Below are 12472 nucleotides of genomic sequence, written 5' to 3'. Positions count from 1 at the left end.
TCAATGGAACGGAGATACTCTTGGCGATCACTCAAGAACATCAATATTCCAATTGAAAGACATAAAAATACATTTTTACACCAACAATTGATAAAACTAATTATCAGACGTCTCCAATAACAAGTTTTAACACTAATTGACGTTAAAACCAGTGAAAAACATTAAAATATTTTCAAAACCTTTAGTTCAAATTTTTTTTTATAATAAGGGTAATAACTCCATTAGCTATAGATAAGCTCACGGTCATGATCCAAGAACGCAATAATTATTAAATGACAATCAACAAATAGGTTAGTACCTAACAAAGAGCAAACACAAAGAGACTACAACATAAGATCCTAAATCTACCCATCTTACCCATCTCTCAAGGTTATTATTTTAAGGTCAAGTTATTTATATTGGGGTGCACAAACGTGCGTCGGGAGCAAATATGCTCTGATACCAACTGTGACACCCTCATTTATTGCGGAAAAGAAAACACGTAATTCTACAGAAAAACTGACAGGATATGTTTGTAATAGGTTCATTTGGGTAAAAACCTGTAATTTTTAAAACCTGAACCTGTTATAAAGATATCCAAATTGGAAGGTGTCAAACATACAAGGTCTAACTAGAAGTTTCATAACCTAACCATCGCTAAAGTCGCGAATAGCAAATTACACAACCAAATGTAAAGAGGGAGACATATGTCCCTAAAATGTATGTGACATAAAAAGGGTTTAAGGGTCACAATGAAATAAAACCAGTCTAGGTCCCAAGGTTACTTTGCTCGCTAGCTCGTCCATGTACCCCATATATGCATCACCTACCTGTCATTCGCATTTTATACAAATACGAAAGCCACGGTCGTGGGGGAGTAACTCCGAGTTCTCCCAGCCACGAAATGTCATAATTAATATAACATGTAAACATAAGAATATGAATATGAATGACACATAGCCTTAGCATATAGATGCTAGACAATCGTGCTTATCATGTGAACAACAATATAACAACACATAGTCCTAGCATGTGAATACTAGACCGACTCATACTACACTATCATGTGAATCACATAACATCCAGGAATCCAAACTCTATCAACCATAGCCGGCTTGCATCTCACCTTCTATGATTCATAGAATCATCAAACAAGAAAGGGCAATATATCAAATACAGGCATAAGTTTTTAGTACGGTCAATAGTCACTTTGTAACTCGAGTCTATACCACGAGGTAGGGAAGGTAATCGAACCGGTATCTTGGCTCAGCGGTTAATATTAATAAAACATGGCCAAGACACAACACAACCCTAGCCTAAAAATCACAAGCAGACCTAGACATGCGGATACACACCACCGCACCCAAGACCCACAATTTTTCTAAAACAAAGTGAGTACCCTAAGGAGTCCACCAAAGGGTTGGCTAGTACTTAAGCTGACCACTTACTCTCAAAATAAGTAACGAGGTCATGCCCCAACTTGGATATAAATCCACTAGTCAGGAACACAAAGGCTATTAAGCAGTGAACATATACTCGTCAGAGACTATAAAGACCTATCTATGATGAAGGCCGAAATACTCACCTAGGACCTAGTCCCAGCTAGTCCCAGCTTGAATACTTTATCCCACACCACACAAGACAAGTAAGACACTCACTTAACCATAAAAGGGCAAAGAGTCCAACTTACCAACATAAATGCTAACATTCTATCATGTGAAAGGCTATATAAATGTCTATTCAGCAGACAATACAACAATATCCTCAATATCAATAATAATCCAAATTCCAGCTAACCGTTAATCTCATAATTCATGAGAACAAGCTAAAATGGCAACAAGGCAAGAAGACTCAAGTATAAAGCATCCAAAGCATCCAACAACCAACATGTGAAATGATAATTACAAATATCAAGGCATAACATAAAACATCCAATCTCACCTCAAAGACAAACCCTCGACCCGAGTCCCGCGACGGGTCATCGGTCAAATCGAGGCTGACCGGTTTAAACCTAGTTTGACCAAACTCGTTCGGTCAATCTGGCCCAGCTCAGAGTCTTTGCCTACTTTGGCCCAAATTACAAAATTTATCGCAATATTATGTTGGGGCTGGTGTCCTTAAACGTTAGTGCAAGGACTTATAAATCTCTAAAAGGATCAAAGGGTATACTTTTGTATCATTATCAGTTGATCCACGTTTATCAATAACGGTTGGCTTGCTAGATAAGTTTGACGTTATTGTCATACAGATGGCGGTGATCAACTGGTCCCTAAAAGTCACACCTATAGGATACGTTTGAGAGATGTGACGGTATGAAAATACAGTCATGTAGATGCCAAAATTGACTAACCAGTTAGTCCGAGTTATTTGACTAATAATAAGTCAAAATGTGATGTTGAGATATTTTATTTAATACGGATTAAATAATAATGGCTAAGGCTTAATTAAGCGATTAATTCGTAAATTGAATATAAGCGTTTTATATTTAATTAAATGTATATTGAATATAATTATACAATATTGTCTTTGTCGGACATGTATTAATAATTCAACTAATCCGTATTATTAGTTGATGCTTTAATATCCGATAACCGATGACGATTTATAATAAACCGCGTCATATACATTTAGAATTTAACGAACTAGGACCACGAGTTAAAACCAAGAGGAAGTGGAAGCCCACTTCCCCTTGTGGGTTTCGGTTTTAACGAATGAGAGGGAACAAAAGGGAGAGTTTCTCTTCCCTTCTAACCTAATCATTTCATTTGTAAAAATTCTAGGGTTTTTGAGAAAGTGCCTCTCAAAAATTCGGATCTCTCATCCAACCAAAACTCACAAAACAATCCTCTCGATATTGCAAGGCAATTAGAGGATTCATTCTAGCACAAGGGCATTTCTCGGACAATCTTGGGTGCATCATTTAGGAGGAGGTCTACTTTGATCTCTCATTGCCTTATTGCACTAGGACCGAAGGTTATTCCTTGATCTTTATCATTTCATTATGTTTTACGTTTTATGACTATAAATTACATATAAAATTTGCGTTATAATCCTTCAAATTATGGGTTTTATACGGATATTACCCTACAAGTGGTATCAGAGCGAGGCCACGTAAATTTTTCTATGTGATTTTCATTAAACGATTTTTGAATCGATGAATTTTTGTCTAAAATTTGGTGCGGCTGAATTTTTTTTTATTCGGCACAAATTTTTTTTTTGCCCTCGGCAATTTTTTTAATTGCTGCATTTTGTTTTGTTGGGAACCGTGTCATGTTCACTCGGTATTGGTTATCGTTTTTGTTTTGTTTTCATTTTGATCTTTGCATATTGTATTGTAATCGATATTCATTGCAATGTGTAAAAGATCTATTAAAATGATTGCATAAAATTTCGTGTGGCACAAATTTTTGTCTCGAAAAATTTTGAAAACCGTGTGGCCTTTCATGTATCACGGCCTGTTTTTCTTTGTTTTTGCATTGATTTGCGTGCCACACATTTTGTTAGATCGTTCGATCTCTTGTTTTCAATCGTTCTTCACATGTTGTAATTTTAACCGATAATTATTGCAATATGTTGAAGATGTAACAATTGTAGTTTGATTTCTATACGGATTAGATTAAAATTGCAATTGTGTTTTATCAAACCGTTTGTTTTGATCTTTTGTTGCTCACGGTTTTGAGCCATGAAAATTTTTTTTTCTCGCCTTTTGATGCTCACGGTTTCTGACATTTAAAAAAAAAAAAAAAAAAAAAAATTTCTGTACTGTTCACGTGTTACACATTTAAGAAAAAAAAAATTTTTTTGTTTTTTTTCGGCCCTTTTAATGCATAAAACGGTTTTTATGCTCTCGCTTGATAGTGAAACGGTTCACCCATGTAAAATAAAGTTACTTTAAAACGATTTATTGTAACGGATTATCTCGGATTAAAATTAACTTGACTAAAGCGGTTTTGTCATATAATTTTAATTATCTTTGGTGGTTTGGATAAAAATTTAACATAATTACGGAATTATGTCACGAATAAATTTAAATTTTAGTTGATGCATTTTATTTATCGTTATTGTTAATTGTTTTGAATGCTTTTAATTACGTATTTATTTATTTTGCAAACGGTTGTAACTTAGTGTGGCCTTAGTAGAACGTGTTACCGTAATGATGGAACACGGTCTTGGTTGTATTTTGAGATCTCGTATCTCCATTTTTATTTCTTTTAATTACAGTTTTTATTTAGAATGTAAATAGGTTTATATTTGTAAATTTTAAATTGTAATTTTTGAGAAGACTAAAGATGGAGACCGGATGCTCACTCCCGCTACATGGACAAAGATGGAACACCAAGACAAGCTTTTCGGGTCCAACGGTGGATTCCAAAGTTGTATTTTGTTCTTTTTACTAGGATAGGCCACACTAGGATTTTTTACTTACGTATTGCATTCATTTATTTATTTTATCGTAACGATAGTATGCATCATTTTCCGCCTAAAAACCAAACCACCTAATTATTGCATGAAAACTGACACATATAGAGGTCACGAGTTAGTTTTCATTGACATTCTCATGTCACACGATTTTTAAGCCATCACCCAATTTAATTCGTTCACTTAATATGAATTATAATTCAGTTGATGGGATCTTCCTCGTATAAACAAAATTAAGAACGGTCTTTATAGGTCAAACTCCAATGAGTCCCTTCTTCGTCGGTAGGCATAATATGACCCCTTCTACGTCGGGTAAGTTGGAACCGATTGACCTATTTTATCTCAACACTATGGTCACTCGTACGATCCTGTGACTATGGTGGACTATAGATAGGATTTACGGAAATCTATCGACCAAGAGTTCTTCCGGAAGAATTAGCTAAACAGTTGGCTTATCAATTTACAGAAATTGAGTCTTGGGATCACTTGTATCATTCTTGAGGGAGATCAATTATGCAAGTGCATTGAGTCTACACGTTAAAATGAATTTTAAATAGACTTAAATCACCTCGATGAGTTGCTTATTTCGTTTTTGTTTTTCTTTCTTTTTCGGTGTAGATCACGAACTTTTTAACTGCTAATAACAAATGGTGGTTCTACGATAACCCAATGCCAAGTGCCACATTGGACCGTGAGTCCCGGCTTCGGATCTTCATGAATCGGATGAATCGGTCTACTCGATCAAGAATGATGGATCAAACTTCGGAGACGGGAGGCGGCATTACGGAATCTGCCGCTGGCGACGGGAAGCTCAAATATCAATTAGAGCCCCTCCCGGCAAACCCAGGTCCCACGGCTAGAGAGCTCTTTGAAATCACCAAGTTTAATGATTTTCGTATGGAAGCGGGTGCGATTAAAAACGTACTCATTTTTGCAATGGAATCCAATTTGCAGAAACGCTTCATAGCCCATGGTGCAAACAAGATTTTCACCACGCTCACTAAGGAATTCTCGAAAGCACCGAGAATCGTGACCTATGAGCATACCACTCGCTTCTTTGATGCGAGACTCGAAAAGGGCCAACTGTTAGCCCACACATTCTCAGCATGATTGAGAATGTCGAGAAGCTGGAGACCTTTGATTGTAACATCAGCGAGAACATTGTTATCGACCGCATGCTTCATTCACTCCACGATGGTTTTTCGCAATTTAGAGCGAATTACTATATGAATGATTTGAAGAAAACCCCACATGAACTGCACTCCCTTCTTGTACAGACCGAGAAGGACATGAAGTTCAGTGGGAGCTTGAAACAGGATGTTCTCGTTGTGTCAAACAAAGGGAAAGGTAAGGGCAAAGCTCAGGCAAACCTAGCAGTAGGTAAACCGAAGTTCAAGAAGTCGGGTCCAGGTAAGAGTGGGCCTGGTGAGTCGAGCACCTCATCAGGCGCGACAAAGAGCAAGAATGAAAACATGGAATGCCATCATTGCCACAAGACTGGGCATTGGAGGCGTACATGTCCTGTTTATCATGAGGACTTAAAGGCAGTCGTGTTAAACCCTGTTGGTATGTCTTCTCTCTCTTCTACTTTTATTCATATGATTGAGATTAACCACGCAAGTTACGGAACTTGGGTACTTGATCTTTGGTTGTGGTTCTCATCTGTGTAATCATGTACAGGGCCTCCGAAATCTCGAGCCTCTCGTAAAGGGTGAGGTTGACCTGCGTGTCGGGAATGGAGCAAGAGTGGCTGCCGTCTCGAGGGGAACATATGTGATCCAGCTTCCTAGCGGATTTGAGTTATCATTATATGATTGCTATTATGTACCAGTCTTTGAAAAACATTATTTCGGTTTCGCACTTGACAAACTTGGTTTTTCATTTGTAATAGAAAATAATACTTGCATTTTCTCATTACACGATATGATTTACAAGCAAGGCGTCTCCATGAACGGAATTTATGTTTTAGATCAGACCACCGAAATATTACACGTAATGAATAAAAAGTTAAAGGTTGGTGACAAAGATCAAACGTATCTATGGCACTGCCGTATGGGACACATTAATGAGAAACGCGTGAAATAGCTCATTAAAAATGGAGCTATCTCGGCCTTTGATTTTCAATCATTTGGCACGTGTGAATCATGTCTCATCGGTAAGATGACTCGTATTTCCTTCAAAGGTGTTGGAATGCGCGCTGCTGACCTATTAGGACTCATACACACGGATGTATGTGGACCTATGTCAATCACCGCACGAGAAGGCTATAGGTATTTCATCACTTTCACGGACGATTTAAGTAGATATGGCTATGTCTACTTGATGAAGCACAAAAGTGAATCCTTTGAAAAATTCAAAGAATACCAGAATAGGGTACAGAACCTGTTGGGTAGAAAGATTAAAACACTACGTTCAGATCGTGGTGGCGAGTATCTTTCTCACGAGTTTGATCAACACCTTAAAGACTGTGGGATTGCCCTACAGTTAACTCCACCTGGAACACCTCAGCTGAATGGTGTGTCCGAACGGAGAAATCGAACACTACTTGATATGGTTCGATCCATGATGAGTCACACCGTGTTGCCTGACTCATTGTGGGGTTATGCTCTTTTGTCACTGCTCTAATACTTAATCAAGTCCGTCTAAAGCTGTTGACAAGACTCCATATGAACTATGGAAGGGAACGGTCCCTAACTTGTCCTTTATACGGGTTTGGGGCTGCGAGGCTTACGTCAAGTGGAGACACGAGGATAAGCTCGGCCCGCGAGCGGTCAAGACATACTTTATAGGTTATCCTAAAGGAACACTTGGTCATTACTTCTATTCGCCAACCGAACAACGTGTTTTTGTTGCGGCTAGTGCGACATTCTTAGAGAAGGAATTTCTCGAGAATGCAAAGAGTGATAGAACCTTCGAACTGTCGGAGATTCCTGAACCAAGTACCGAGCAACTATTGGAGGAACCTATTCCTTCAATCCCGGCTGCGGTTAACATTCTTGAGGAACCTAGGAGGTCGGGAAGAGTCTCTATTCCTCCGGACAGATACATTGGTATGGTCGAGGAACATGACATAGATGACGTTCTACTCTTAACGAGTAGTGAACCCGCAACCTATAAAGGTGCCATGACTAGTTTCGACTCAAAGCTATGGCTTGAGGCCATGCAATCCGAGATGGACTCTATGTATGAGAACAACGTGTGGGATCTTGTTGACTTACTTGCTAAGGTTCGTCCCCTTCAATGCAAATGGCTTTACAAGATAAAGCATTCAGTGGAAGGTCAACAAGATATCTACAAAGCACGACTAGTTGCTAAAGGTTTCACCCAAGTGCCAGGTTTGCACTACGATGAAATTTTTGCACCCGTAGTCATGCTGCGTTCCATTCGGATTATCTTAGCGATTGCCGCTTTTCATGACTATGAAATTTGGCAGATGGACGTGAAAACCGCCTTCTTAAACGGCTTTTTGGAGGAAGAGTTGTACATGGTACAACCCGAAGGTTTCATCGATCCGAACATCCTAAGAAAGTGTGCAAGCTTAAGCGTTCCATTTATGGACTTAAGCAAGCATCAAGGAGTTGGAATCATCGCTTCGACCAAGTGATAAAAGAAAATGGATTTACTCGATCGGTCGAGGAACCATGTCTATATATCAAGTCGAGTGGGAGCAAGATTGTCTTCCTAATATTGTATGTTGACGACATACTCCTGATTGGGAATGACATACCTCTCTTAACTTCGGTGAAAGTATGGTTGAAAAACCATTTCCGGATGAAAGATCTGGGAGAGGCACAAAGAATGCAGGCATCCGTATCTATCGAGATAGATCACGACGGAAGCTATCTCTCGTCAGAGTCTTACATAGACAAAGTCCTAGAGAGATTCAAAGCATGACTAACTCCAAGAAGGGGTTCCTTCCTATGTCTCCAGGGGTGCATTTGAGCAAGTCTCAGGCACCAGAGACACCGGAAGAGAAAGAGCGCATGGCACGGATACCTTATGCCTCGGCAATAGGATCTATCATGTATGCCATGATATGCACACGTCCGGACGTGGCATATGCATTGAGTATGACAAGTCGATTCCAACAAAGATCCAGGTGAACCACATTGGTTGGCTGTCAAGAACATTCTTAAGTACCTACGGAGGACTAAAGATTGGGCATTGACTCATGGAGGCGAACAAAAGCTATGCGCAACCGGTTCTGTAGCAGATGCTAGCTTCCAAACGGATCGTGATGACTCGAAATCTCGGTCCGGATTCGTTTTTACTCTTAATGGCGCTGCGATCATTGGAAGAGTTCGAAACAAACTGTTACAAAGCAGATTCTACGACCGAGTCCGAGTACTATGCCGCGTCTGAAGCTACAAAGGAAGCGATATGGATGCGTCAATTCTTACATGGGCTATCTGTAGTGCCTAGTTCGAATGACCCGATCACCATCTATTGCGACAATAGTGGTGCCATCTTCCAAGCTAAGGAGCCTAAGTCTAGCAACAAGTCTAGACATGTACAACGGAAAGCTCATCTAATCCGAGATTACGTGGAGCAAAAGGAAGTAGTGATAGACAAGATTGCTACCGATGATAACATAGCAGATCCTCTCACTAAAGCATTACGACAAGATAAGCATGAAGGGCATGTTAATTCCATGGGAATTAAACGTGTTCCTAAGTTGTAGTACTCTTTATGGATTAGATTCATTCCCTTTTGTACTCTATACGACATCATCGTTTTGATATTTTATATATATATACGACATCATCGTTTTGATATTTTATATATATATTTTCTTTTATGGATTAGATTCTCATGCTAATTCCAATTTATCATGTGAAAAACGAAAGTAAAACATTATCAATCACCTAAACACTTATCAAACAACAAACACAACATCAACTACTTAATGTGACATTAATTCGTCGAGTAACTCGGAATAGTTACCTTAAGCTAGCAAAGAGACAAGCAATAAACTTGAGAAAGCTTCTAAAACCCAAAATTACTCTTCATCTTCAACCACATATGAGTCACCTTAAACGCCCCTTATTCTTCGAATAAATGGTCCACAAGGCACGAGCCTCACCCCGGGTCTTCGAATCCTTCATAAAAGGGCAAGAAAACGGAATAAAGAAGCTAAAAGACGACACTTTTATAAGACGGCGAAAGACGAAACCACTACAAAAAGGAGACTTTCTTACCTTAAAAGGAGGAGGAAGGAAAGGGGAAGAGAATGGTACAAAAATTATCGAATTTGGTCGAGAAATGGGCCGGGATCTGAGGTCTAAGCCCGCACAGAAATGGCGATTAGGTTCACTGTTTGATTTTTGTTGTTTGTGTCTGATTTTTGTTTGTTGCAGTTGCAGGTGATTCCACGAAAGGAAAGGGGAAGGAAAGGTTGGGGGGTTTAGTATAATAATAATAATAATAATAATAATAATAATAATAATAATAATAATAATAATAATAATAATAATAATAATAATAATAATAATAATAATAATAATGAAACACCAGCTAGCTTGCTAGCTACTAATTATACGTACGTTTCTTCATCGTTAAGTAATTTCGCTCGTTTTTAAAACCGCCTCGAGTTAATAAAATCGGTTTTTAGTAAAAGTTTCAGTAATAAAACGGAATTAATAATAAATAAATTTAATGAGTGAAAATAAAATAAACTCAGCTAGTTAACTAAAATAATACGAAATTAGCTCAAATCGGAATTATTAGAGATTTTAACTAAATTAGCGGCTTTTAAAGATATTTGCTAATTTAGCGGAACAAACTCGAAATAGCTAACTGATCCGTCTGGAGCCCACTTAGCTCGACTTCGATAAGGGACTTAGAAAGAAACAAAAAGTTATTAAATAAATAAAACTATTTACATGAACCCATAAAAAGTCAACTAAACAAACTCGAGCTAACTTTTAAAAGAACTTATTAACGATTATTAAATTTAACGTAACGAATTATAATGAAATTAATTAATTAGCTGAGAAAATAAATATATAAATCGTTAACCAACGTAATTAAATATAAAGTAGCAATTAAAAGAATTTTATCCAACTTATTAAAATACGGGGTGTTACAGAGATCCCTCTGCATAACTAGATCCGCCAGAAAAGGTTCTAGCCTGATTGTGGTTGCCCTTCTTATGACTCGACTGGTTAACACCTTCACTCTCTGCCTTTCTTTTCTCGGCATTCCTTTCCTTAGCCTCCTTGGCTAAGTCTACTAACCTCTTAGCGTGCCCTGCTCTTGCATATACCTCTTTCAGATATGTGAGTACCCCAGTTGGTAGTCTATCCATGATCTTTGGTGCCAACCCCTTTTCAAAGTGAAGAGCCAAACTCCATTGGCCCAGTTGTATATCCTCCGTGTAGCGTGACAACTCTATAAACCGGTGATAGTACTATGTGACAGTCATGTTATCAGCCATGAAAAAGGAATCAAACTCAGCTCTCAGTTTGTGCCGAATGTGCTCTGACACGAAGTGTTCTCTCGTAGCACTCTTGAAGCCTGCCCATGGGATAACATCTTGTCCTCGGTTCCTGTAGTTTGCCCGAGCGTCCTCCCTCACGTTCTGCCACCATACCCCAGCCTCTTCCCTTAGGTAGAACACAGCCTATTCCACCATCATATCCTCCGGACACTTCACCACCTCAATCAAACTCTCCATCTCACGATGCCAATTGTCAAGAAGCTTTAGCTCACCGGTGCCCTCATAGGTAGAGGGGTGGAAGCGAGAAATAGTGGTGCACAGCTGAGATGCATCCATCGGTTTCTCACCTCCCTTACTCACATTCTTAAGTGCCTCCATGAGCGCATCTTTGATGCGTGCATTTTATATAGGTATTTCGTACTTCATTTGCACGCATTTCTATGCATTTTGTGTAGTGTTTAGCTACAAATGTCCCCCGAATTGTCTACTTTGGTTTCTCTTGTCTTATTTGCAGAAATTAACCAAATAGGAGCATAACCAAGCTTAATACCTGTCCCTATGTATGCATTTAGGAGAGGAGTTGAGTCGGAGCTTTAAGACTACTATTTTGAGATGCGCAAAGGAGTAAGATAGCTAGGCGAGCAAAGGAAGAACTTCAAATTGCTAGTACCTAATTTGAAGAGCCATATCTCGAGTTATATAACTGATTTTCTGGTGATTCCAATTGGAGATGAAATATTGTCCTCTTATCTTTCCAACGCCACCGGAATCGTCCGGTTTTCCCAAGTAACGAAGAAATGGCAGCCGTTTGAAGTTCAGTGTGCGAAGCAGGAATTGTGCGCTGGAAAGTACTCGATCGAGTACAATTGTGTTCGATCGACTCCTTTTTCTACTCGATCGAGTAGTTGTATTTTAGGGGTTACTCGATCGAGTAGATTTTCTACTTGATCGAGTGGTTTGAGCTTAATTTTGTTCGATCGAGTGATATAAAGTTACTCGATCGAGTGGTTTTGATGTTACGCGGGATTAATTAACCCGTGTTGGGTTTAATTTCGGGATAGACTTTTGTTTGCCTATTTAAGATTTCATAATTAGGTTAATAAGGGATCTACTCTTCTTAGAACGCAGCTCTTACCCTCTTAGTCTCTTCATAAAACTTTCTACTGTAACTTTTCTCTTTAATCTCTTGCTTGGATTTTGGTTTGTTCTCTACGCCGGAATTGCTTGAGATTGTAATCCCTCTTCTCCTTTTAATCTTAACCTCATTGTTTCCTTGCTTTAATCCTTGATTTATCGTCTTAATTATTCTGCCTTAATTAGTTTATGCTTAATTACTGTTATTGCGTCATGCCTTTAATTAGTTTATTCATCATTATTATTATTGACAACATTATTAATATGAATAGCTAAATTCTCTTATGTTAGGATTAGGGATTCCATGGTAGGATTGTGACGATGTAGCGAATAGGCTAGATAATTTATATGTGAGAATCTGTCCCCATAACAATATAACTGTACACCAATTTAGTTGAATGCTAGCTTCTAAATTACATTAATCTGGTTAATTTCGTTCCTGGATCGGAAGATTGGAATAAACAGACCTGCTATGAACAGTAGACTACCCTAATGAGGACG

General features: G+C 38.5%; 1 long non-coding RNA gene across 1 annotated transcript; it reads right to left on the bottom strand.

The window, feature by feature from the left end:
- Positions 1 to 652: 652 nt before the first annotated feature.
- LOC141634219 (uncharacterized) lies at positions 653 to 9754 on the bottom strand. The gene is made up of 3 exons (XR_012538973.1): positions 9597 to 9754; positions 9343 to 9497; positions 653 to 809 (listed from the first exon to the last, which is right to left on the bottom strand). It is a non-coding gene; the product is annotated as an uncharacterized LOC141634219 (long non-coding RNA).
- Positions 9755 to 12472: the final 2718 nt, after the last annotated feature.

The sequence above is a fragment of the Silene latifolia genome, chromosome Y, assembly GCF_048544455.1.
Source record: "Silene latifolia isolate original U9 population chromosome Y, ASM4854445v1, whole genome shotgun sequence".
Lineage (NCBI taxonomy): Eukaryota > Viridiplantae > Streptophyta > Magnoliopsida > Caryophyllales > Caryophyllaceae > Silene > Silene latifolia.
Note: the sequence above shows the minus strand (reverse complement) of the source record. Positions and strands in the feature narration are given on the sequence as shown.